This window comes from Pelodiscus sinensis, chromosome 25 (genome assembly GCF_049634645.1).
Source record: "Pelodiscus sinensis isolate JC-2024 chromosome 25, ASM4963464v1, whole genome shotgun sequence".
Lineage (NCBI taxonomy): Eukaryota > Metazoa > Chordata > Testudines > Trionychidae > Pelodiscus > Pelodiscus sinensis.
The window spans coordinates 20,080,242-20,100,571 of NC_134735.1; the positions used below are offsets into that span (position 1 = coordinate 20,080,242).

The 20,330-nt window shown below is 57.9% G+C and overlaps 1 non-coding gene across 1 annotated transcript; it reads left to right on the plus strand.

The window, feature by feature from the left end:
- The first annotated feature begins 997 nt into the window (after positions 1 to 997).
- TRNAN-GUU (transfer RNA asparagine (anticodon GUU)) lies at positions 998 to 1,071 on the plus strand. The gene has a single exon. It is a non-coding gene; the product is annotated as a tRNA-Asn (tRNA).
- The last annotated feature ends 19,259 nt before the right edge of the window (positions 1,072 to 20,330 follow it).

The following is a 20,330-nucleotide window of genomic DNA, read 5'->3' on the forward strand; positions in this document are numbered from 1 at the left end:
CTACTCAGCCTGTCCATAGCCATGCTTAACACATTCACAGAAATATTCAGCTTCCACACAGATCACAGATTCCTACCTACACACATAGACATTATATACTCACATAAATAGTGTACATAAGATTAACAAACAATAAGCTCCCATTCAATACCCCACATGGCCCCCCCATACCAATTTCTGGGGCCAACACCCCCACCTAGGGGTGTAGCAGCGATCTGGCTGCTTCCCTCCAATTCAGCAACGTGACAGACTGTAAGGGATGAATTGAGCCGGGAACGTAGCTGGTCCTCTTGGGCTGGGCAGAAGCTTTGGATGGAATGAGATGGGTTTTGGTCAGCCGGCGTGTGCCTAAAGAGCGTGGGTGGTGGCGATGCGGGAGAAGCGGCGCGTCGGAGGGAATTGCTCGCGTGTCCTGTTGTTGAGCAGTATGGCGAAGGCAGAAGTTCTCTTTGTGAGGGGTTTGGCGTGCCTGGGAGTAGTAGAGCAAGGCCAGTGTTGATGCTGTGGCAGCTCTTTGTCTAGGCGTTTTGTCTAGGCCTGAATGAAGGCTCTGGGTAGCGTGGTCCAGAAGTGCTTTGTTCCACGAGCGTCTGGAGAGCCTCCCTGGCGCGCTCCCTGAGCGGGTCCCGGCGGCCCTTGTGGGTGGGAAAAGGGCAGGAGGAAGCCCTGTTGCCTGAGGACAGAAGAGGAGGCCTCCGTGCCTCCCACACAGGAAGCGGGGGGCTGCCGAGAGCTTCCCCGCAGGCGGCATCCTGGCCTGGCCTTTAGCTACTTGCAGCCTGGAGTGAAGGCGCGGAGTCAAAAGAGGCCGGCCCACACGTAGCAGAGGATGGTTTCGATCCATCGACCTCTGGGTTATGGGCCCAGCACGCTTCCGCTGCGCCACTCTGCTCCTTTTGGGCTAGACTGCCCGCAATCCACTCTAGCACCTGGGCTGCACTGGCACGGCCAGGCAGAGGAGCAGGCTGCTAGGCAGCGTTTCGGAAAGGCCTTCGAGGTCTCTGTGGCGCAATGGGTCAGCGCGTTCGGCTGTTAACCGAAAGGATGGTGGTTCGAGCCCACCCGGGGACGTGGCTACGCTCTGGCGCTTGCTGGCGGGCTCCCTTTTGCCACCTCCAAGCCATCCCTCTCGGCCTCGGTGAGGTCACCTTGTGGCCGGCAAGGTTCAGGGGCCGTGCCGTGCCACAGGAGCCCGTCTCCCAGCAACCGCGCCGGGGCCTCGGCCTCGGCCTCAGGGCTTAAGCCCCGAGCCCAAGCGCGAAAGCTCCAGCCGGGCAGGTGTCGCTCCCCTCCCGCCTCTACGCCAGCTGAGAGGGAGAAACGCACGAGCCGCGTGGGTTCTTAGCCGCCTCCCTCCTGCGGGCCTGTTTGCTGCGCAGACCTCCGGGCCTGTCTCATGCCTCCCCTGGGAAGCGTGGCCGCGCGAACTGAGCCCCAGTCGCAGCTCCTGAGGTTTCCTGTGCAGCCTTGGACTTGCATGGCTGCCATGGTTTCTCTTTGGAAGGGACTCGGTCCCGCTTGGACAGGCGACTCGCCCGTGTGACTCCAAACGCCATCTTGTGGCTGTCTTTTTCCACAGCCAGAACACCAGGATTCGCCTGCTCCTGGGTGGCCTGTGTCCCTTTCGGGCCATGGCGGCCGCTATGCGCCCGTAGACGGCCACGTTCCTCCTCCTAGTACAGAGATCATGGACGCTGGGGCCCTGCCCCCAAACCTCAATGAGGTCCATGACCTCCACACTAGACCAGGAGGGTGCGCGCCATCTACGGCCCCTGGCTGGCCCCTGGGTGCTGGGGGACTGGGCGGGGGGACGGCTCGCCGGCACTGGCTGCCTGGCTCATCCTGCAGCCCCTGGTTCGGGGCAGAGACTGCTGGCAGGGCTGGCTCTGGCAAGTGCCGTCTGGCCAGAGTCTACCCCTTTAAGGGCCCCAGGGCTGGGGAGAGGAGAGGAGTTTTCCTGGTTTGGCCCAGAGCAGCCACCAGGGGAACCTGGGGAGTGCTGGCCTCCAGCTACTTCGAATTAAGTGGCTACACAGCCCTTAATTCCAACTACTGAATTCGAATTTGGCGTTACTCCTGGCAGAATGAAGTTTACCTAGTTCGAATTAAGTCCAAACTAGCGGTTTGTATGTGTAGCACCTATGAAAGTTACTTCCAACTAACGGCTGTTAGTTCGAATTAACTTTGTAGTGTAGACATACCCATAGTTCCTATACAACTAGCAGCTAATGGGTAGTCTCCAGTAGTTTAAATCTTGGGGCATTTGGAAAAGGAGGGGGAGCTACATGTGTGCGGGGTGTATTGTTGCCCTCTGCTGGATGGACTGTAAATGCTTTATGTATGTATCATATGCCCTATAGTGCTAACAGTTAATGGAGATTCTCCTCTAGCTCCCACCTGGCATTTTCTAAAGTAATATATGTGTGTGTATGTGCGAGAAAGAGCAAGAGCCTGGGGGCTCCCTCATGTCTCCTCCCCATCCTGATCTGCTTGGCTTAAGTGCAGGAAAGAAGAAGTAGTGAGCTTTGTGTATTTGACATCAGGTGGAAGCAGGGGAATGGAGGACTGGTGGGAACAAGAGCACTTGGCTTCTTTTCCTGCAGACCGAGAGGGGTGGGGACTGGCTTGAGCTATATAAATCAGATGCCGCTCCATGCCTCAGTTTCCCCCTTCATACAATGCCGATGACACAGAGAATGTTTGTAAAGTGCCTTGTTGTTAGCCCATGGGGCAGAGGGGGAAACTCGGTCTCAGAAGCAGACTGGGGGGAGGTAAAACCCTACCTAGGCAGCGCTGGTTCCACTACGTCATGCTGCCAGACCGGTCTGAGTGGGTCCCTCTCTTGGCTGCTCCTCCCCCCAGGAGGAGTGGGTTCCTCTCCATCGGCTGCAGGAACCAGCATTTCAAGGTCTTTGCCAATGGGCAGCCGTTCTGCAATTCAGCTCTGCCGCGGCTTCCAGCAGATCGATACACTGGAGATCGATGGTGCCGTGGTCGGGTCCTGTGCCCAGTTGTGAGCCCGACCGGTGCCGCTGCCCAGACGGAGATGAGTGGCACACACACGACACCCCCCTACGGCCGCCCTCGCAGACCCAATAAACCTCTCCCTTTCGCAGAACGACTCTGCTCCTGCGTGGTTCTGGGGCTACTTGTGTGTGTGTCCTAGACCCCCTTTCTGCTCAGCGCAGATAGAGACTCCTCTGCAGGTAGAGCTGAGTGCGACGCCTGCACTGGGATGGCGTATTGGGATAATGTACTGACAGCTCCTCTGCGCCACCCCTCCTCTTCCTGCCGCTGCAACATCAAATTAACCTTCCTGGTCTGCCCCCGTCCTCCCTCCGGTACCAGGAGACCCCACGCATGATGGGAGGGGCTGCAAACTGGGGAGCAGGCTACTGCAGGGCTGAGGGCAGCAAACCAGCCCCCAGAGCCCTGCAGGGCCTGGCCACGGGGAAGGGGAACTGATGTGAGCAGCATTTAGAGCTGGGGGGGGCTGTGGGGAGGAGGACAACGGAGCCACGAGCAGGACAGGGGGTGAGCCAGCACCAGTGAGTCTCAGGGGGTATGTCTACACTACCCCGCTAGTTCGAACTAGGGGGGTAATGTATGCATACCGAACTTGCTAATGAAGCCCGGGATTTGAATTTCCCGGGCTTCATTAGCATAAAGCCGGCGCCGCCATTTTTAAAAGCCGGCTAGTGCGAACCCCGTGCCGTGGAACGAGGAGTACAGATAGCTCGGAATGGCTACGTAGTTCGAACTATCTAGCCCGTGCCGCGTGTAGCCGCGCGGCACGGGGTTCGCACTAGCCGGCTTTTAAAAATGGCGGCGCCGGCTTTATGCTAATGAAGCCCGGGAAATTCAAATCCCGGGCTTCATTAGCAAGTTCGGTATGCATACATTACCCCCCTAGTTCCAACTAGCGGGGTAGTGTAGAAATACATACCCAGGGGGCCTAGAGCCTCCAGGCCTGGCCCCCGTTGAGAGAGAAGCTCAGAGATTGGAGCTGGGGCAGCCAGGAGCCCCCCACTGCTTTGTGGGGTGCAGAACAATGACTGCTCCCGAGGGGGGAAAGGAAGGTGCCTGCACTGCAGGGCCTCCCTGGAGAGACAGTATCGGTCCCTGGCAGACAAAGGTGGAACCAGTTCCAGGGCCTGGCCAGGAAAGAGCCCAAGTCCTGGGAGAAATCAGGCTCCATGCTCAGCTGTGAGTCCGAGTCCCATAGACAAAAGCGCCCCAGGGCAGTGGTGGATTCTCCACATGTCAATGGGTCTAGTGCAGGCCAGAGGCCTTGCTGGGATGCGCTAGGGCAAAGCCCAGGGCTGGGGCCGGACGGGAGCCCGTGAGAGGCAGCGGGGCGAGTGGGAGGCTCTAACTCTTGCTCCTGGCCAGGAAGTCCAGTGCTGGGTGACACCAAGGCCACGTCTGCACTGCAGGCATTTTGCTCAAGAACAACTGTTCTTGTGCAAAAACTTGTGGCGCGTCTACACTGCACGTGAATTCTTGTGCAAGTAAATTTGCAGTAAAGCATCAGAAAAGAGGGCTTCTTGCACAGGAGTTATTCCTCTCCCCACGAGGAATAAGCCCCTTTTGTGCAAGAGCTGTTGTGCAAGAAGGCAGCGTGGACGGGCACCAGGGGCTTCTTGAGCAAGACACTTTTATGGCTAAAATGGTCATCAGAGCTTTCTTGCACGAGAAAGCGTTCACAATGCCATGGACACTCTTGTGCAAAAGCACATGGCAGGGTGGAGGTGCTCTTGCACGAGACCTTTTGCGCAAGAACTCCGGTGTGAAACAGTTCTTGTGCAAGGAGCCTGCAGTGTAGGGCAGGGAGCAGCCTATGGGGCTACTGGAGCTGCTGGCTGCAGGATGCCCAGTCAGGGAGTGGGGGGGACCCCTAGGAATGGCTCCAACTTCCCAGAGGGGTGGCCAGAGGCAGGACATTTGCCTGGCAGGGTGAGGTGGGGGGGCAGTGACCTCACAGGGGCTTTGGGCAGCCCTCAGCAGATCAGGCAAAGGGCAGGTGGGGAGGTGGTGACCTCACAGAGGAACCCACATCTCAGGCTGAGAAAAGGGGGGGGCGGGCCCAGGGGACTTTGGAGACCCCCGGTTGCTTTAGCTCTGGTGCGTCTCCTGCTCACAGTTGCTTTGTCCTCTGTGAGTTCCACATCCGGACAGCGTTTTGCAGAAGGTAAGAGCCCCCAGGGGTTTGGATCCCGCCCGGGGCCGGCTGGGTTCCAGGCAGGCCCAGCCCTCGGTCAAGGGCCAGAAGGTGATTCCTCACCTGGGCTGTGTCCTTAGCGCCACTGGGGCTTTCTCCTGGTTGGTTTCCCTTTTCCTCCATCCCGCCCACATTTCTGCTCTGTTCTTGCCTCTTCTGTGACCTTCCCCTGCTGCCCCCCCAGCTTGTGACCCAACAGACTAGCTGAAGGAGGGGGGGTGGTTTGCAGGAGCCATGGGGCAGGGGATGCAGCCCCCATTGTGGGGACTGGGGAGGTGGGGCTGGACCAGGTCTATGCCGGTGTCTTTGGGGAGAAGGCTCCACCCCCCCCCCCACACCTTAGACTCTCCCCTGATTGCCGAGCAGGGGCTGTTGATGGGCAGGAGACTCAGGTCCTTGCAGTGCCTGTGCAAGACCGAGCCGATAAGCAAGGGGCCATTTGGGGGCTGGGGGCAGTCGCTCTGGGGAGCTGGAACCCCTGGATTTCGCTCTGCAGGCTGCGCCCCAAGCTCCCCTTTGCTCCCCTCATTTGCAGCATGGCCAAACACATCAGGCTGTGGTTCCGGAAAGCCCTGAAGATGGCCCCAGGGCCGGTGGGAAGCAGCTCCTCCGTCCCCGCGGGCGGGGAAGCTGAATCCCACCAGCTCGGGGCGACTCGCCCACCGGCCAGGCCCCTCCGGACCTGGCTCCAGAGGCGGCTGGGAAGGCGGGACCCAGCCCAGCGGGGCAGCCGGGTAGGGTGGCTCTGGGGCCTCCTCTGTGGAGAGAAACACCTGCCCCAGGAGCCCAGCCCCCATTACCACCAGGGGGCATCGCCCTGCCCGGCCCCCGGGGACCTGCCAGTCTCCGGGAGCCCCCAGCCTCTCCGCACCAGCCCCTGCAGCTGTGGGTCCAGCTCAGTGAGCAGCAGCGCCTGGGCCTCCAGCTGCAGCCGGGCCACCTCCTGCAGCCGCTCAGACCCAGGTGAGGGGCCGTGAACATGCTGGGCCCAGGGGCTCACCCAGTACACGGGGGGGCAGCCCCAGTGTCTGCCCCGCAGCCAGGGCAATGGATGGGGGCAGGAGCTGCTGCTTGGCTCTCTTGTTCCTGGCGGGGGCTCTGCTGAGGGCGTTGGCAGATGTGAGGGTGGAAGGGGGATGGGTCCCTGCGAGGGGCGTGTGGGGCCCAACCTGCCCTGGGTCCCTGACATGGGGGCGCGTGACCCCTGCTGGCCGCTGGAGTCACCCTGGTCCCTTCCCTCCCGCACAGAGCCCCCCTGCGCCTCGGCGGAGCTCTGCCAGGAGCGGATGGACTCCCGGGTGGAGGAAGGGGCCATCTATGATATTGAAGAGCAGCTCCACACCCGGGACACGGTAGGAACCTTCTCCACACGGGGGGGGGGGGGGGGGGACCCGAGATTGTCCGGCCCCTTCCCAGCACGTCCCCCCCTCCGGGAGGGGCTTGTCCCTGGGGATCCCCCTGGGGCCCCTTCTCCTGCATGACCTGGGCCCCCCAAGCTGAGGTCTCTTGTCATGCACCAGCTGGGCCCCCACAAGCCTGAGGCAGCAGTTGGGGGGGGAGTGTGGGTGCTTGGACAACCGGCAGCTCCCACCTCCACTCCTGGGAGGCCTGAGCCCTGCAGCTGTCCGTGGGGGGCAGGCAGGCCCCAGGCTCACAGACTCTCTCTGGGGTGCAGAGCCCAGCCGCCCTGCAGCGGTTCCTCCTGGCCGTCCCCCCCGCCTGCCTCGCCGCCCTCCAAAGGGGCGAGGACACCCTGGCGCCGCGCTGCTGCAAGGACACCATGATGGCCAGGATCGTGGTGAGCGAGTCGCGGCGGCCGGGAGGAGGGGAGGGGATACGTGGGGTGGACAGGGGTCTGCCTGGGCCATGGCGGCGGGTGGGGGTGCTGGAAATGGGATGGGTGGGGCCAGGAGTGCTGGAGAGGGAGGGGGAGGTGGACATGGGGAGGGTGGGCGGGGATGCTGGAGGAGGGAGGGACACAGAAATGGGGCAGGTCTGGGGTGCTGGACAGGGAGGGGGATTCGGAACAGGGAGGGGTCTCCCCGGGCCATGGGGGGGGAGCTGGAAGGTTAGCAGAGCGGGCTGCTGAGGATGCGCCTGGGGAGCAGGGAGGAGGAGGTTCAGAGGCTGGTCACCAGGGCAGTGAGGGGCAGGAGACGGCCTGGGGACAAGGATTGAGCTGGTCCCGGTTTGGGAGGGGGGTGCTGGGAGGGGCCCTGTGCCGGGCAGGGGGGCTACAGGCCAGCGGGAGGCAGTGGGGTTGGATCCTGCTGGGTGGGGGCGCTGGCCGTGTGAGCGTCTCTTGGGGGCCCCAGCCTCACACGCCCCTTTGTCTCCTTGGGTCTCACAGGAGATCATGGAGGACTCCCCCCCCCCACTGGTCTTGGCCGACTGCCTCAACGCCGCCTGCAGCCTCAGGTACCGACCCCCCCCCGCCGACTCCCCCCCAGAGCAGATCCCCTGACCAGGGAGTGGGAAAGTCTCTGTCTCCTGGGCTATGTCTAGACTGCAAGCCTCTTTCGAAAGAGAGCACCCAGTGAGTCTGGATGCTCTCTTTGGAAGAAGCCCTAGTTCCATTCAAGAACGCCTTCGTTCGAAAGAAGCACTTTCCAAAGAAGGCGTTCTTCCTCGTGAAATGAGGTTTACCGCCGTGGAAAGAAAAGCCGCGTTCTTTCGATTTAATTTCGAAAGAACGCGACTGCAGTCTAGACGCAGGTGATGTTTTTTCGGAAAAAGGCTACTTTTCCCGAAAAACCCCCTGAGTCTGGACACAGCCCTGCTGCTGAATGAACAGTCTCTGCCCCTCTCTCCTGCCAGCACCTTGCAGCCTCCCCTCCAGGCCCAGCTCCTGAGCCCCCTGCTGAGGGCGGCCGTGGGACAGACTGTGTCTGGGGACTGGCAGCAGGAGCCCATCCACACACAGGTACGTCCCTCCGGGCCCTGCTCCCGGGCTGGGCTGGAGCTCCAGAGAGGAGTGGGGGTGGGGGCAGAGGGAGAGAAGAAGCTGCAGGTTTGGATCCTTCCCTCCAGGTTTCCCGTTGCTCTCCCTGGGGGCCCGTCCCTTCCATGCCCAGCCTGGGCTCCTCCCTGCTCTGCGAGGCGGCTCAGACCCTGCTCAAGGCTGCACCCCGGGGCCAGCGGGTGGCCTGGATTCCCCAACCCCCCTCTGACCCAGGGCTCCCCCTTGTCTTGCAGCAGTTCATCCGGGCCCTTCCCGTCGACCTCCAGGCCCTACTGGCAAGCCTCCTCGCCGAGTCCCCAGACACCGCCAGGCTGCAGCTGATCATGGAGGTGAGCCCCGTGGGGGGGACGGGGCCATTGTCCCTGCTTCCTCGGGGGGCCGAGAGAGGAGCTGTGTCAGTGGCTGGGGGTGGGGGGGGGGCACAGTCTGAGAGGAGCCCCAGGCTCTGCCCAGAACCGGCGCCTCCCTACGGGTCCTGACCTGCCTCTTTCCCCCCCAGCACCTGAGCCCGTGGCTGGAGTCCCGCCTGCCCCAGGAGCGAGCCAGGGCCCTTGGCAGCACCACGGCCCTGCTGGGAGTCGCCACCACCCTCCCGGGGTTTGAGGTAAGTGACCTCGGAGCCGGGGGGTCTGGGGCTGCAGGGCGCGGGGCTGGGAGCGTCCCCGGGAGGCAGAGCTGGGAATGGGCCGGGAATGGGCCGCGTTCTCCTTTCCCCGGGGAGGGGCGACCCTGGGCCTTTCCGGGGGGCACCTGGGCCCCAGACTGGGGAGTGGCCGTCAGTGGATCCCCTTGTTCCACCCCCGGAGTGACCCTTCAGTCGGGGCCATTGCTCAGGGTTGTCTCCTCGCAAGGCCGGCCCCGCCCCGCCCCGCCCCGCCCCGCCCCGGGAGGTGTCTCTGTCCGTCCCCGAGCTCAGAACCGCCTCGGCGGCCGTTAGCATGGGACGTGCAGCCCCAGGATGCTGAGGGACCCCCCCTCTTCTCTCCCCTCAGGACTCCGCCGACTGGCCGAGGATGGGTCACCACGTGGCCCAGCTGGGCCTTTTTATTTCGGACCCATCCGAAGACGTCAGCCGGCTGGCCCGGAAGGGGGTGCACAGCCTGTACCGACTCCTCCTGCACCACAGGGGTAAGGAACCCAGCCGGGACCTGGGCCCCAGGGACACCCTGAGGGTGCCGGCGGCGGGGGGAGGGGACCCAGCCCTTTTCCCCCAGACTGGCCCAAGGGGGGATGCGTCCCTCTGTGTTCCCCTTCTGCCCCCTGTGCCCCTCCATTTGCCCAGGGATGCCTGCAGGGACCCGTGGGAGGGGAAGGGCTCAGACCTGCCAGCAGAATCACCCTGGTTTATCTCTTGCAGGCCTCAACATCCACCAGGCAGAGGACCTGTGGTGCAGGCACTACTATAAGGAGAGATGGGTCCTGGCGCACAGCAACACCGTGCGGGTGGGAGAGGTAAGGACGCGCTGCCAGGGCAGGGCAGGGCTCGGGGGTGGGGCTGGCTGGGGCCCTCGTGCGGGTAGGACGCGGGGTGGGAGCGGGGAGTCGCTGATCGAATGGTCGATGCATTTTCCCTCGACTATTCGAGCCGTGGACAGGGCGGCGCTGCCCCTTTGTGACGCTGTCCCGGCGTTTCAAAGGGGCGGCGCTTCCTAGGGGCAGCGCCGCACCTTGCCCCGGATCTCCCGTAGCAGGGGAAGCAGGGCGGGACGGGGGGCAACACTTTTTGATGGAGGTCGCTCCAAGATGTTGGCCAGTGGCCTAGGGCTGCTCTGTTGTGCGGAGGGGGGTGAGGTCTGGGAGGGTCTTGGGGGCAGGAGGAAGGTGTGACCTGGGGCAGGGGTTGGGGTGCAGGGTGAGGAGAGCGTCTGGGTGCAGGGTCTGGAAGGGAGTTTGCAGAAGGAGGAAGCTGTTTTAGCCCCAGGAGTTGGGGCCGGGCTCTGGGCCGTCAGCTGAAACCTCCCGTGCTCTTGATTTCAGGTCTTTGGGCAGCTCTTCACGCCAGAGCAGGAGAACTGCTTTTTAGACAAGGCTCTGCTCGCTGCCCGCTCCCCCCTGAGGCGCCCCAGCCAGGCCGGGCTGGTCCTGGCCCACGCCCTGCATGGGCAGGCCCATCAGCTCCTGGGATACATGGTGAGCAGCCGGAGCAGATGCAGGAGAGCGGGGCAGGGCCAGGGTCTCCTTCCCATCCCCTCAGGGAGTCCCCCGCCCCTTTCCTCATGCTGCCCCCACCCCACGTCCCTGCTGGGTGGGTCAGAAGCTCACCCTGCGGGCCTGACGGGGGGTGACCAGAGAGCAGAACAAGTCTCAGCGCAGGGGGGAGGAGGGTGGAAATGCTGGGGGGGCCCAGTACCCCTGAGTCCCCAGGGATGAATGTGACGGATTCTGCTTCCCTTGCAGCAGGAAGACAGCCAGTGAGAGCACAAGGAGCTGAGGAGCCAGCAGCTGCGTCCCCCTCCCCCCAACCCTCCCAATTGTATAGAATGTATTTAAATTCGGATTAAATAACGTTTCAAAAAACATTTGGATCAGGCTTTGTCAATAATTTTTAATGGGGGGGGGGCATTTTGGCAAGTGGTCAAGGGCCACATTTCTACCGAGGAGTTTGGGGTCTGGGATGGGGCGGTTGGGTGCAGAAGAGAGCTGAGGGGAGGAGCCTGGGTGCGCACCGTCCATTGCATCATCACGCGGCGCCATTGTGCTAGTGCTGGAGCTTGGGTGACTGGTTTAATTTGAATGTTTACACAGATTAGGTGTTTTAACTTTAGGAAACTTCATTTTCAATAAGGTCAAATGTTAATTTCTGTCTACCACAAAGGGTTTCAAAGTTTTCTTTCTTAAAGGCAGGGATGAGGAACCTTTTTTGTCTCCAGGGCCACTGACCCCCAGAAAAACCAGTTGGGGACCACACACGAGAAAAGCAAAATACAAAAACCCTTCTTCCAAAACCCACAAGCCTCACTGAGGTGAGGGGAAGGGACAGGGAGGACTGAGGTTCGGGGATCCCTCATTTTTGGCCCCCCCTCAGATTGAGAGGGACCCGCAAATGCCACTCTCCCTGGAACCCAGGAGAGTTAATCTGTGCTGGGGCTGGAGTGCCAGGGGAGTGAGATGTCTCAGTCGGGGCCACATTCGTGAGGCTTGGGGGGGGTGGAGGCGCCAGGGACGCATTCAGATAGAGCAGGGGAGCCGGCAGGGACCCTGAGAGGAGAAGTGGGAGTGAGAGCCCAGCCGGGGAGACACAAGGAAACCAGAGTCAGTCTAGTATCTCTCAGGCAGCTGGGGTAGACACCCCCCACCCCAAACCCCAGCCTCCTGTTGGATCCTCCTCCCACAGTTAACTGCCTCTGAGTCTGCACCCAAACTCCCATCGCTGCCCTGAACCTGTCCCAGAGCCTGCAACCCGCAGCCTCTCCCGCGCCCCACTCCCCAGCCATCCTGCACCGTAACCCCAGCCTCAGGCCAGCGAACCTGAGTGAGGGTGGGGGAGCCCAAGCAGCAGAGGGAGGGGGGAGTGGAATGAGTGGGGGCGTGGCCTCAGAACAGGGGCAGGGGTAGGTGCGGGGAAGGGGGCGGGGCAATGGTAGTGGCCTCTAATGCCCTCACCCCTCCCTTCGGCATCGCTTATGTCCCATGTCCGCCCCCTCCTGAGCCCAAAGCCGGTGCCAAGGCCTCGTGCCCAGGGCGGGGTCGCCCCTGTGAGCTGCCAGCCATACTGGGGAGAGGCGAGAGGGTCTGGGCTGCTGTGTCCGTTGCTGGCTCCTGTCAGGCCTTTGCACCAAGTCCTGGTGCAGCCTGAGCAAACCTGGGTCCTTCCCTGCTCCTCCAACACCACCTGGGCAAAGGGAGGAGAGTCCCCAACAGCCTCTGTCACTTCGGCCTCCTGTCGGGGGAACATGCCCCCTGCAGCATGATCCCCTGTAGATCTAGCCCTCTGGGCACTCACCCAAGGTCTCTACACGGCAGCTGCTCTGTGCCTAGTGCTGGCACTGCAGAGCCATTTGCCACTTTGCACCCGACTGTCACCAGGTCCTTTCCATTTGCAGGGCCGGCCACATCTCCTGCCCGCTAGGCCATTGGCTGCACCCTCGTCTCGCTCCTCCTGGTGTCTGTATCCGTCATCACCTTGGTGCTGGAGAGATGGGGCCTGCCCCAGCCTGCCGGGCTGCAAGGGACTCCTGTTGGGAGCAGCTGCATGGGAAGCAGAGGCCCAAGAATGGGAGAACCCTATTGACCTGCTGTGAGCAGGAGACGGGGGTGGGGAGGGGGCTGGGGAGGTACCTGTACTCAGCTCTGAATGGGGGCTGGGGAGACACAGACACTGCTGATGATTGCTGCACTGTGGGCCCCTGGGTTACAGTCTATGCCCAGGCAGCTCCTCCAGTCACTGCCTGTCACATTACTGGATCTTGAGGGGAGCAGCCAGATCACTGCTGCACCCATAGGTGGGGGTGTTGGCCCCAGAAAATGGTAGAAAAGGGGGCCATGTGGGGTGCTGAATAGAAGCTTATTATCTGATAGTCCTATGTAAGCTATTTATGTGGTTGTATAACGTCTGTGTGTGTAGTTAGGAATCTGTTGTCTGTGTGGATCCTGAATATTTCTCTGCATGTGGTTGAGCATTGGGCAGAGCCCGGCCTGTGGACATGCTAATTAGCGAGGCCCTGTGGGACAATGGCACTGAATGGGCCAAGGACACACCTAAAGCATGAGGGCGGACACCTAAGAGCGGCCAGCAGAGAGAGGCTGAGGACCAGGTGATCTCCTGCAGCCAAGAAGAGGCCAGGAAGGAGGGATAAATAGGCCATGTGGTCGATGCCATCTTGGTTCTCAGCTCAGCACTTCATCCCAGAGGCAGCATTGCAGGGATCGAAGAGCCTGGAAGACCTGTGAACCCATCCTGACCCTAGGATGTGCAACAAGAACTCTTAAACCAGCAGCTGTAACATCTCTGCTAGAGGCTGCATCGAGAACTGGGAGATTCGGTGCATGTAACATACTATTCCTTTAACAACCTTACTCTCATGCTTTTCTTTATTGTAATAATAAACCTTTAGGTGTTAGATGCTAAAGGATTGGCTCAGCATGATTTGTGGGTAAGATCCAGAGGGTAAATTGACCAGGGATCTGTGGCTGGTTTCTTGGGACCAGACAGAACTTGTTCGGGGTAGGTGGGATTGGGTGCTAGGACCCCCACCGGTGTATGAGGCCCGGGGCCATCGGGGGCATGGATATTGCTGGGGTGCCGGAGGGGTTTTGCTCGTGAGGCTTCAGGCAGGCAGCTGAAGCGCTCTGTGGGACTGGTTTGTGGCCTGTGTGGAGAGGTCACCAGTCTGGGGGCTGTAAGGAACCCCGGATTTGAGCAATTCGCCCTGAGCAGACGCCCTCAGCTGTGCCCAGACACGGCCCGGTCCGTCACATTGCCCCTCAGCCTGCAGGCCTCTCCTCGCTCTCAGCCAGGCCAAGGGCTGAGCCCTGCTGTGGCCTGCCCCAGCCAGCCAGCCAGCCAGCCCAGCTCCTCCTCCTGCACAAACAGTCCCGCCTGCTCCTTTAGCAAAGCAGAGCGGGCTGGTTGTGGAACTTCTGGGAGACTGAGGTTCAAGTCCCAGGTCTGCTGCAGAGCCCTTGGCCCTGCCACTCCCCTGAGTGGGCCTCAGCTCCCGTCTGTGAAACGGGGACACTGATTCTAACTCGTCTAAGGGGAGAATTTTCAAAGCCCTAAGGGAGTTGGGAGCACAAGTGTGTGACTGTGATTTGTGCCCACTGCTTGGTGCTCCTAAATCCCCCAGGTGCTTAGCTTGGGAGCTTTTCCGGGCAGGGGCTGCGGCTAGGGTTGCCAGGTGTCCCGTTTGAACCGGACAGTCCAGTATTTGAGCTTTCTGTCCAGGAGATAAATTGAGAAAATATCTCAGTTTTCTAAATAAGATGTACTCTAGGTTGTGATGCAATGGCAAGTATGTCTGGTATTTTTATTGACCATCTGGCAACCCTGGCTGCGGCTGCCTCTCACTACTCTGGTGTGGACAAAGCACTGCAGTCATCCCGGGACAACGCCCCCAGAGACGCTCTCCCTCTGGGGCAGGGTCCTTTAATGCTTTTCACACTGACATAGGCTACGGGACAGCCCCTTGGACACGGGCATGAGTGTCCCCGCGGGGCGGTATCCCCCGGACGCTGCGCAATGCAGAGAAGAGGGGTGAGTCCTGGGGGATTGGTGGGACAAGAGACGTTCCGTTATTTTAACCCCACCCGCTATAAAGCAGCAAAACCCTGGGTCCAGGTACTCAAAAGTGCAGGGCTCTGCTTCTGCGGGATTAGCCGCCCTTTCTCGGCTGGGAACACGCAGGCGAAGCATCAAAGGGCTCCCACCCCACTGAGATGGTGACTGCATGTCTCGGGAAGGGAAGAATCCAGCCATGGGGGGGGGGGGGGGAGGGATCCCCTCTGGCACTGACAGAGAGGCCCAGAGACATGCAGAAGGAAAGTTCGGGAGGGAGGGGGCAGAGATACCAGGTAGGGAGGAGGACGGAGGTGCAGCTAACTCTGGTACTCGTGACACCCAGACCCCATCTCTCCCCACCTCCTTGGACCCAGGCAGCACCTGCTCCTTTTTGTCTCCTCTCCCATTGACTGCCGCCCTCCTCACCACCAGGTCTCCCAAAGGTTCCTCTCCCCAAATGTTTCCCACTCCCCTCCCACTGTTCCTCGCTCCCAAATCCCTGGGGTCCTGTCAAACAAACGTCTCTTCCTCCCTCCTGTGGCTGGCACCTCCATGTCCTGTAGCCTGGCCCCCCTCCCTTTACTCCATCCTTCACCAACCCTTCCAGCTCCTTGAGTTCCATTTCTTCCAGCCTCCACCCCAACTCCCTACATCTGCATCTCCACCCCAGCCCTGCCTCCCAGCCCCGCCTCTTAGCCCCCGGCCCCAAACCTTCCCTTCCCTGGTTCTTCCCTCCCCAAACTGCCTGTTCTGCTTATTTCTAGGCCAGGGGTGAAGCAGGAGCCATTCTGCTGGGCACTCTGCAAACACAGAACAAGGACAGTCCCAGCCCCACACATCTGGCCCTTGAAGAACAAACCCAGAGGCAGAGGGACCTGGACAGACGGGATGGTGAGGGGCAATTTCCCTCAGCAGCTTGGGCCGTCCTGGCAGAATGGTGTCTCAGTCTCCTAGGAGATCACGGTAGTGGGAACCAACTGTCCATGTTGTGCTAGACAAGGGCGATAGGAAGCCGCTCTGGGGTGCCCCACTAAGCCTGGCGGGCTGGGGGCGGGGCTTTGGGTGCTGTCAGCACGCTGGGCTGCACAGCCACAGTGTACTCCAGGGATCTGGTGGCCAAGTAGTGTAGTGGCTGCACTCCCAGTCCCCTGCCCTGAGCCTCCAAACACCCCCCCCCCACCTACCCCTGACTCCTGCACCACAATCCCTGCACTGCGCCCCCCCTCACTCCTGGACTCCCTGCCCTGAGCTCCCCACACCCATACACTCCCCAGCCCCCTGTCCTGAGCTCCACCATACCCCTGCCCTGAGCTCCCCATCCTCCCACACTCCCCACCCCCTGCCCTGAGCTCCCCCACATCCTCACACTCCTCATCCCCCGCCCTGAGCTCCCCATACTCCCACATTCCCCATCCCACTGCTCTGAGCTCCCCCACATCTACAGACTTCCCACCCCCCTGCCCTGAGCTCCCCCACATCCTCACACTGCATCCCCCTAACCTGAGCTCCCCACACCCACACACCCCAGCCCTGAGCTCCCTGGATTCCACACATTCAAATTTCTCACAGGTAATTTCCTGTCATTCAGTTTGGACACAGGCCGGCTAACCTTGTGAGGAGGGCTTTAAACTAGGTTCGACGGGGACAGGTGAGCAAAGCCCACAGGTAAGTGCTGAATGTGCGGGACTGAGAGATGGGTTGGAAATGGGGGGGATTACGGCCTATAATGGGAAGGAGCAAGGAGGGTCAGGGCACAACAGGGAGGCAAGATCAAATCAGTATCTTAGATGCCTATATACAAATCCAAGAAGTATGGGTAATAAGCAGGAAGAACTAGAATTGCTAACCAATAAATACAACTTTGATATCATTGGTATTACAGAAACCTGGTGGGATGGGACGCACGATTGGAATGTTGGTATGGAAGGGTACGGCTTGCTCAGGAAGGACAGACAGGGAAAAAAGGGAGGAGGGGTTGCCTTGTATATTAAAAATGTACACACTTGGATTGAAGTGGAGATGAACGTAGGAGATAGCTGTGTAGACAGTCTCTGGGTTAAGCTAAAAGGGGTAAAAAACGAGGGTGATATCATGCTAGGAGTCTACTACAGGCCACCTAGCCAGGTGGAAGAGGTGGATGAGGCCTTTTTAAACAATTAACAAAACTAGCCAAAGCCCAAGATTTGGTGGTGATGGGGGACTTCAACTATCCAGACATATGTTGGGAAACTAACACAGCGGGGCGCAGGCTATCCAATAAGTTTCTGGACTGCATTGGAGACAACTTTCTGTTTCAGAAGGTTGAAAAAGCTACCAGAGGAGAAGCTGTTCTGGATTTGGTTTTAAGAAATAGGGAGGAACTAGTTGAGAACTTGAAAGTGGAAGACAGTATAGGGGACAGTGATCACGAAATAATAGAGTTCATGATCTTAAGGAAAGGTAGAAGGGAGACCAGCACAATTGAGCTAATGGATTTCAGGAAGGCAGATTTTGATAAGTTCAGAGAACTTGTAGGTAAGGTCCCATGGGAAGCAAGACTGAAGGGAAAAACAACTGAGGAGAGTTGGAAGTATTTCAAAGGGACGTTGTTAAGGGCCCAAAAGCAAACAATTCCGCTGTGTAGGAAAGATAGAAAATATGGCAAAAGACCAGCTTGGCTTAACAAGGAGATCTTGCATGATCTCAAAATAAAAAAGGAGTCGTATAAAAAATGGAAACTAGGACAACTAACAAAGGATGAATATAGGCAAGCAACACGGGAATGCAGGGGCAAGATTAGAAAGGCAAAGGCACAAAATGAGATCAAACTAGCTACAGGCATAAAGGGAAACAAGAAGACCTTTTATAAATACATTAAAAGCAAGAGGAAGACCAAGGACAGGGTAGGCCCACTGCTTAGTGAGGAGGGAGAAGCAGTAACAGGAAACTTGGAAATGGCAGAGATGCTCAATGACTTCTTTGTTTCGGTCTTCACCGAGAAGTCTGGAGATGTGCCTAAAGTAGTGAATACAAGCAGAGAGAGGGTAAGTTTAGAAGATAGGATTCACAAAGAACAAGTTAAAAATCACTTAGGAAAGTTAGATGTCAGCAAGTCACCAGCTCCTGATGAAATGCATCCCAGGATACTCAAGGAGCTGATAGAGGAGCTATCTGAGCCTTTAGCTATGATTTTTGAAAAATCATGGCAGACAGGGGAGATTCCAGAAGACTGGAAAAGGGCAAATATTGTGCCCATCTATAAAAAGGGGAATAAGAACAACCCAGGAAACTACAGACCGGTCAGTTTAACGTCTGTCCCAGGGAAGATAATGGAGCAGGTAATTAAGGAAATCATATGCAAACACTTGGAAGGTAATAAAGTGATAGGGAATAGCCAGCATGGGTTTGTGAAGAACAAGTCATGCCAAACTAATCTGATAGCTTTCTTTGATAGGATAACGAGCCTTGTGGATAAGGGAGAAGCGGTGGATGTCATATACCTAGACTTTAGTAAGGCATTTGATACGGTCTCGCATGATATTCTTATTGATAAACTAGGCAACTATAACTTAGATAGGGCCACGATAAGGTGGGTGCATAATTGGTTGGATAACCGTAGTCAGAGAGTTGTTGTTAACGGTTCTAAATCCTGCTGGAAAGGGATAACAAGTGGAGTTCCTCAAGGGTCTGTTTTGGGACCCGTACTGTTCAATATCTTCATCAATGATGTAGATATTGGGATAGAGAGTACGCTTATTAAGTTTGCAGATGATACCAAACTGGGTGGGGTTGCAACTTCTTTGGAGGAGAGGGACATAATTCAAAATGACCTTAGCAAGTTAGGGAAATGGTCAGAGGTAAACAGGATGAGGTTTAATAAAGAGAAATGCAAAGTGCTCCACTTAGGAAGGAACAATCAGTTCCATACATACAAGATGGGAAGCGACTGTCTAGGAAGGAGCATGGTGGAAAGAGATCTAGGGGTCACAGTGGACCACAAGTTGAATATGAGTCAACAGTGTGATGCTGTTGCAAAAAAAGCAAATATGATTCTAGGTTGTATCAACAGGTGTGTTGTAAGCAAAACTCGTGAAGTCATTCTGCTGCTCTACTCTGCACTAGTTAGGCCTCAGCTGGAGTACTGTGTCCAGTTCTGGGCGCCACATTTCAAGAAAGAGGTGGAGAAATTGGAAAGGGTACAGAGAAGAGCGACAAGAATGATTAAAGGTTTAGAGAACATGACCTATGAAGCCAGGCTTCATGAACTGGGCTTGTTTAGTTTGGAAAAAAGAAGATTAAGGGGGGACATGATAGCGGTTTTCAAATATCTAAAAGGGTGTCACAAGGAGGAAGGAGAAAATTTGTTCCTCTTGGTTTCTGAGGACAGGACAAGGAGTAATGGGCTTAAAGTGCAGCAGGGGAGGTTTAGATTGGACATTAGGAAAAAATTCCTAACCGTCAGGGTGGTCAAATATTGCAATAAATTGCCAAGGGAGGTGGTGGAATCTCCCTCTCTGGAGTTATTTAAGAACAGGTTAGATAGACATCTGTCAGGGATGGTGTAGACTGAGCTTGGTCCTGCCTTGAGGGCGGGAGGCTGGACTCGATGACCTCTTGAGGTCCCTTCCAGTCCTATTATTCTATGATTCTGTGATTCAAGCTCTTGCCTTGACCTCCACAAAGGGAGGTGTGGTACCACAGTACCTGTAAGAATTTTAAGTTGCTTTCACTCCTGACGCAGAAAGTGAGGGGGGATTTTTAGGAAACAATGTGGGGGAGAGGAAAGCAACTTTTCCTCCCTGCCCCCAGTCATGTTACTGGATGTTGAGGGGAGCAGCCAGATCACTGCTGCACCCATGTGGGGGTGTTGGCCCCAAAAGTGGCACAAAGGGGGGCCACGTGAGGTGTCCAGTAGAAGCCTACTTTCTTCTGATTCCATATATGCTATTCCTGTGATTGTATAATGTTGGTATGTGAAGTTATAAGCATGTATTTTGTGTGGATACCAAATGTTTCTCTGTATGTGGTTGAACTATGGGCAAAGCAGCTCAGTCTATGGATATGCTAACGAGTAAAGCTCTGGAACAATAGCCCTCTTTAGGCCAAGGACACACCTCAAGAGTGGTGACTCATACCTAGTGGCTACCAGCAGGGAACACAGGGATAAGCCATGGGCCAGGTGACCTGCTGTAGCCAAGAAGAGACCAGGAAGGAGGGATAAATAGGCCATGTGGTCGACTCCATCTTGGTACTCAGCTCAGCACTTCATCCCAGAGGCAGCAGTACAGGGATCGAAGAGCCAGGAAGAACTGTGTGCCCATCCTGACCCTAGGATGCGCAACAAGGACTTGTAAGCCAGCAGCTGTAACATCTCTGCTAGAGGCTGCATCGAGAACCGGGAAATTTGATGCATGTAATGTACTATCCTTTAACAACCTTACTCGCATGCTTTTCTTTATTGTAATAATAAACCTTTAGATGTTAGATGCTAAAGGATTGGCTCAGCATGATTTGTGGGTAAGGTCCAGAGGGTAAATTGACCAGGGATCTGTGGCTGGTTTCTTGGAACCGGACAGTACTTGTTCGGGGTAGGTGGGATTGGGTGCTAAGACCCCCCCACCGGTGTATGAGGCCCGGGGCCATCTGGGGCATGGATATTGCTGGGGTTTCGGAGGGGTTTTGCTCGTGAGGCTTCAGGCAGGCAGCTGAAGCACTCTGTGAGACTGGTTTGTGGCCTGTTTGGAGAGGTAACCAGTCTGGGGACTGTAAAGAGCCCCGAAGTTGAGCAATTCGCCCTGAGCGGAAGCCCTCAGCTGTGCCCAGACACAGTCCGGTCTGTCACAGCCCCAGCCAAGCCGTTTGCTGCGCCCTGAGGAGAACCGCCCTGTGCTGGGCACCTGATCAGTGAAGAGAAGTTCAGCGCCCAGACTGCCTGGGAGGGCAGCACAAGG